A 7,084-nucleotide genomic window follows, 5' to 3' on the forward strand; every position below is an offset into this window, starting at 1 on the left:
TGAAAGAAAAAGAAGCTTAGCATAAAACTGAGCAGAACATAATTTTACAATTAAAAGTGGAAATATTTAGCTTTGAGAAAAACTTGTTTAGTTGCTAAGTTGTGTCTGGCTCTTTTGTAATCCTATGGACTATAGCCTGTTAGGCTCCTCTGTCTATGGGATTTAGCAGGCAAGAATACTAGAGCGGGTTGCCATTTCTTTCTCCAGGGGATTTTCCCAACCCAGGGATCGAACCCGAGTCTCCTGCATTGGCAGGTGGATTCTTTACCACTGAGCTACCAGGGAAACCCCCAATGAAAAACTACGTGGCCTATATTTTTCTTGTTTCACTTTAGACCAGTGGAAAGGGAAGCAAGGATGGATGTCTGAGAGCCATTGCTGGAGGGTATGTGTGGTTGGGTGTTTCCCCCACCTGCAGCCAAGGTCTCGGCAGGAAGAGGTGCATCATGGGGCAGCCATGTGCACGGGGGGAACTGAAATACAAAGCAGGAAGATAATGGTCCAGGAAATTTAAAAAATGCATATTACCAGTTCATGGGTGTGCCCTGACCCCCAATTTGTAAAGTACGGTATGCCTGCAGCCAGCCTCAGACGCACAGGAAAAAGGCTGGAAATCTACACAGCAAAATTTCACAGGGTTCTCTCTGAGTTCTTTCTTATATTTGTTTATGTTTATTTTCTCTGAATTATTTCTTATATTTTCCAGATCTTATTGTTTTATAATCAGAAACATAGAAGGAATAAAGAAGTTTTTTTTTTTTTTTATAAGTGATGCAAGAGGAATCTTGCAATATACTGTGTAAGACCTTGGCCAACGGTATCCTTGGGATACACAGAATTTCAATAAAGCCACATCTTGGGGTGCAGAAGGCTCTTTTGGGATTGTGATGGTATCATCCACCCCCCCATCTTCATATTTCTAGAGCCTGGTCTGGTGCCTGGCATGTGGTAAGGATGGAACCATCAGTGTGTGTTAAGTGGACCACTTTCCTTCCTAGACAAGCAAGTGTGGCTCCTCAGGGAGAGGAGGAGAAATGGACCTTATCTGAATTGCTTTTCTGAGTATAAAAATTTGTAGTTGCAGCTTTTCCTTGGAAGAATGGAGCCAGGTGATCACCAAATTCCCTTTTGTGAGTTTAAGGTCCTATCTTAGAGACAATCTGGTTGCCATGTAAAGACCACCTTTAAACAACAAGGTTTGGGGAGGGCAGATCTTCCAAGGTTAGCTGTCTTGGCAACAGCAATAGGAATTAATTCTGGCCAATTCAAGCAGGAAGGAAATGTATTGAAAAGGCTCCTGGTAACTCCCAGTTCGGACAGGAGGCCTACAGCCAGCTGATAAAATGGGCAGGACCAGGAGCATCAGCAGAGGAACCTCTGCTGAGGCCACTGGGCCCCGCCCCCTGGGCAAGCTTCTGTTTTCTCGTGGTTTCAAGTCTTGGCAGGCTCACTGCAGGGTGCAGAACATGGAACCTGGAGCCAGACGGGCTGGTTTCAGACCATATTTATGAGGACCTTAGGCAAATTCCATTACTTCTCTAGGCTCCTGTTTCCACATCTGTAAAATGGGCTTTTAAAAGTACCCACTTGCATTCATTATCTTTGCTATAATATGAAACAAATTTTTCCCAAAGTTAGTGGCTTAGAACAACAATGAACATGTATTATCTCTCAGTTTCTATGGTTCAGGGATTCAGTAGCAGCTTATCTGGGTGACTCCGCCATAAGGTTTCTCTAGAGGTTTGGTCAGATAGGGGCCAGGGCCATAGTTACCCGAAGGCTCAGCTGGGGCTGGAAGTGCTGTTTCCAAAGTGACTCTCTGACCTGGCTGACATGGTGGTGCTGGATGTGGGCTGCTTGAGTGTCCTTACACCATGGTGGTTGCTTTCCCCCCAGAGCAAGTGATGCCAGAGAGAGAGCAAAACAGAGGTCACATGCTTTTAATGACCTCACTGGTGGAGTAGTATCACTTCTGTTACATCCATTCATTAGGCAAAAAGTTAGTCCAACTCACAGGCAAGGGGAGGAGAATTAGGTTTCACTTTTTGAAGGGAAGAGTGTAAAAAAATTTGCAGCCATATTTTATAAACACCACACTACCTCACAGGATTGTTATGAAAATTAAATGGCTTAATACAAATAAGTGCTTAAAACAGTGCCTGGGTCATGGTAGTTACCATGTACATATGTGTTGATTGCTCTTAATATTGTTACTGCTTTTGTTATTATTATTCTCCCCTGTCATCCCCAGCCCCGCCCCCTGCTCATCACTGTCCTTTCTCCTCAAAGTCACCTCAGAGGTGAGGCTGATCCCTCCTGGAGTTGTTGGCTCCTAAGACGCCCTCAGGAAGCAGGGGCTTCCTCAGGACTGGCCTCACCCTCTTCATTTGGCTCAGGAAACCAAGTCTCCAACAACCGAGGTCCGGCCGGCGCCAGCCCCTCATTGTACGTCTCAGTCCTCACAGTTGCTACAAGGCCTTCCCCTACTCTCCTCTCTTCCTCTGCTCAGGCGAGATTCCCGCAACGGTGAGCTCGAGCACAGTCCCCAGGCAAGTGGTGGGCTTGATGGGACACACTCCTGTCCAGTCAGCGCCCCCAGTGTGATAGGTGTCGGGGGGCAGCTCTGAGGGCTGAAGCAGAGACCAAGTGGAAGAGTCAGGGAGAGGAGCCCTTGCAGCACAAGCCTGCAAACCACCAGGTTGTTCCCTGCCAAGGACACCCACTTGAGGGATATAAACGGCGGTCAAGACCCAGCTGGGCCCTCCTCCCCGAGCTCCGGGCCCTCCTCCCCGAGCTCCCAGCCTTGGCTGCATCCTCCTTGCCTCTTCCTAGTGTCTGCTCGCTTTTCTAATTTTGCTACAGCATGGCATGCGTTAGTCGTGGTTGGGCCACCGGGTCTGGTTGGCAGACGCCTGCCCTGGGCCTTTAGTATGCAAATACTTCATGACCAGGTGCCGATCACTTGTCTCACTTGGACTTAGCTTTTCGTTTTCCACTTTCTACTTGGGTTTCTCTGTTTTGGCCAATAGGTATGACATGGACAGGGGGATTACAGGCCCGAGGCACGTGAAAGCTCTTGCTCTTTACTCAGAATGCTGTGGCTGTCACGTCCTACACTTGGCATGTATCCGAAGGCCACTCGATGCCCTGTCCGCTTGGGAACTCATGGGCCTCCTTGAAGAAGGAGCATGAGGTGGCCTTCCCTGCACCCTACCGGCTTGGCTGGGGTGGTTACTCAGCTGTGAACGCTCAGGGCAATGGGGCCTGCGGTCTAAACATCTTGATAAGATGGGAGGAGCAGAGGCAGGAGGGAGACTTTAAATCTCTACACAGGAGTAAGTGCCCTTTGCCTTCGGCTCCAGAATAGATCCTAATTGTGCAAGGAGATATTCTGGACTTTGCAAGAACTTATGTTTCAAACCTGATAGACATAGATCTATAGATAAAGAGATGATACACAGACTGGCTATGGAGAAGTTTGGAGAGGAAACTGCAGACCAGAAAGCATTTTCATACAAACTTTATAAAATTTTTCCAGAGGAAAATTAAGAAAACCCACACACAGAAAAAAATCCTCTTCTCTTGTTTGGTTAAAAATATAAACGGGCACAGGAGTCACCCCTCAATACGACCTTCCATTTATTTCAGAAACTAGACCACCCATATTTATATTTGGTGGATCCTCATCTCCATTTCTACCAGTTTATCTAGGCGTGGAAGAGGCAAAGAAACATTGTACTAATGGCGACCCTGAGCAGTGAATACAGCTGGCACAACCAGGGCTCACCTCTCTGTGGTTTCCTTCCGTCTTGTCTCTGAGGAACAGGTGATGTCAGTGCACTGGGGAACTCTGTACCTGGCTGCCTGGAACAAGGGGATTTTGCAGCTGTGGACACCTGGGGCCGCAGCACGAAGTTGAGCCTCGTCAGTGGGTTGGTGAAAGGGGTTACAGAGTTCATGGTGAAGTTCCTACCAGGAAAAGAATCACATTTCTGGTTTTTGCTGCAAGCTGGGACTTCACAACGGAAGCCAACAGTAAGCAGTAGAGTGTGCCAAGGCCTCAAGAGGACGCACCCTCTGGCCGAGGGTTTCTCAGCCTCAGCACTGTCGGTACTTGGGGCTAGACAGGTCTTTGCTGCAGAGCTGTCCTGTGCACTGCAGGATGTTTGGCAGCAGCCCTGGCCTCTCCCCTACCCGCTGGACGCCACAACAACCCCCTAGGGTGACAAGCAAAAAATGTCTCTGGATGGTTACCAAATGTCTCTGTGATGGTGTGTGTGTGTGTGTGTGCGTGTACGCGAGCACATAAAATCTACCTCCTGTCCTCACCCCAGTTAAGAAGCACTGCTCTAGTGGTTAAGAGCAGGGGCCAGGGAAAATTAAGCAAAAAGCAGATAACCAGACTGCTTAGATTCAAATCCCAGTGCCTGCAACCTGTAGGAGCACGGCTACTGCTGCTGCTGCTGCTGCTGCTGTCGCTTCAGTCGTGTCTGACTCTGTGCGACCCCATAGACGGCAGCCCACCAGGCTCCCCCGTCCCTGGGGTTCTCCAGGCAAGAACACTGAAGTGGGTTGCCATTCCCTTCTCCAATGCATGAAAGTGAAAAGTGAAAGTGAAGTTGCTCAGTCATGTCTGACTCTTCTCGACCCCATGGACTGCAGCCCACCAGGCTCCTCCGTCCATGGGATTTTCCAGGCAAGAGGACTGGAGTGGGGTGCCATTGCTTTCTCCGTAGGAGCACTAAATGAGTTAAAAAATGTAAGAGTGGGCTGCCACATAATTTACCTTCCAAAGCAGAGCAATTTGATATTGGAAGAGGGCTCTAATAATAATCTCATGACCCGAGACTGTCCCAGCCTCGGGATGTGTGGTCAGCCCTTAAGTCCACACAGTGTTGCCCAGAGCCTGACCCAGTGTCCCCTGAACATCTACTGTGCTAAGTGCATTGCAGGTGGGAACTTCACTTGATTCCCCCCAAACCTATGAGAGGGTACTTTTTTTCTGCCCTTTGGATACACAGGAAGATTGAAGCCCTTAAAGCTAAAATAATTAGCCCAAGGTCACACAGTGAGTAGTGCAGTCAGGATTCTGGTTCCAGCAAGCAAGTTTTCAAGCCTGTGTTCTTAACCACTGCCCATGTGTGCTTGGGGAATCCCGGAAACACAGTACTACTCAGCATTCACCAAACTCCACATGGACTACTAGCTTTGGGTTATTCACAGTTTCAACATCAAACTCATTGACAAATCTGGGTCTTCAGGGATTACTGTGATGGAAAGCAGATAGATTCAGATCAATGTGCAGCAGGAGATGGAGTGGCAGCCTTCCATCTGATTCCCAGCTTTATAGAACTCAATAGGGTCACCCATTCTGTTCAGTTCAATTCAGTTCTAGGAAGTCATTATTTGAGAAAGAAATGAAAACTTTTTTTTTTAATTGATGTTTATTATTTTCCCAGACTGCTACTAAGTTGTTAGGACATAAAGTCATCTTAAGTCACTTGGACCCAGCTGCTTAATAAACGAAACTGTTGGGTTTTTCTTTTGGCCAATGAATGCCATGTAGATGATGTGAAAGTCTGGAAACGTCTGTGCTAGCAAGATGCATTTTGCCATTGAGAGAACTCAGGAGGGTAAAGATGGAGAAGGCTTTCTAGTGCAGAGACTGAACTCTTGTTGGCCACTCTGGGAAAATCTCTTCCTGTCTCCATGCTGTGCATTGAGAATGTGCTCACACACACACACACACACACACACACACGCACACAGAGTTCTCCTTTCTCTTCCACAGAAACTAATACACTATGGCCCCAATCAGACAGTTACCAAATCCCACTCGAGTTCCCTTTACTTCAATCTCTTGCCCTTTTTGGTCTGTGTCAGAAAGCAAACTGCTTCCCTTTTACTACCTGAATTTAGTCCAGGTTCAAGTTGAAAATCTCCCACTGACATGCAATCTGCCCTTCAGTTCAGAGGTCACATTGTCAACTCAGACCCCAAATGCCACAGTGATAAGCAAACACAGATATGACCGCCCTCTCCCCCTCCTCCCCACCAAAGCGCACCTTACGCTAGTGCACCAACTTCTTAATAAATACACAGATGATTACCAGACGGATGGGCCTGGTAGTATGGCAAAGGGGAAGACGGGGAGGGTGGGGGTGCTGGGACGGTGTCTGGCAGGGAAGTGGTCACTGGGTCCAGGGCCACAGGCACACTTTCATTCTCTGTCTGATTTACTGTAACAGAAAACTAGACAACAGGGGTGTGACAGAAATATCTGGGTCAGGGGCTTTATTACTAATCAGACTCCACTCTGGACAAGTCACTATTTTTTTTTTTTTTTTTGGTGGCTGCACCATATGGCCTGTAGGATCTTAGTTCCCCAACCAGGGATTGAACCTGTGCCCCCTATTTTAGGAGCTCAGAGTCTTAACAACTAGACCTCCAGGGAAGTCCCTGGACAAGTCAGTTTCTTCATCTGTAAGGGGACTGGTTTGTTCAGTGTTTGTCAAATTGGGTTGCTAGAGGCACATTTACCACCTGTGTGTGCACTTGGAGTGACTGTCTTTCCTGGGTGCCAAGTTTATTCAATATATTTTGGGGCCCCATTCTTTTTACATGAAAGTATTTTATATCTTTGTTCAGAATGCAGAATTTACCTGGATTTTAATTATGGCAACTAAAAGATGCTTACCTTGGAAGGAAAGTTATGACCAACCTAGATAGCATATTCAAAAGCAGAGACATTACTTTGCCAACAAAGGTCCATCTAGTCAAGGCTATGGTTTTTCCAGTGGTCATGTATGGATGTGAGAGTTGGACTGTGAAGAAGGCTGAGAGCTGAAGAATTGATGCTTTTGAACTGTGGTGTTGGAGGACTCTTGAGAGTCCCTTGGACTGCAAGGAGATCCAACCAGTCCATTCTAAAGGAGATCTGTCCTGGGTGTTCTTTGGAAGGAATGATGCTAAAGCTGAAACTCCAATACTTTGGCCACCTCATGTGAAGAGTTGACTCACTGGAAAAGACTCTGATGCTGGGAGGGATTGGGGGCAGGAGGAGAAGGAGATGACAGAGGATGAG

Source organism: Oryx dammah, unplaced genomic scaffold (genome assembly GCF_014754425.2).
Source record: "Oryx dammah isolate SB20612 unplaced genomic scaffold, SCBI_Odam_1.1 HiC_scaffold_14, whole genome shotgun sequence".
NCBI classification, from domain to species: Eukaryota; Metazoa; Chordata; class Mammalia; order Artiodactyla; family Bovidae; genus Oryx; species Oryx dammah.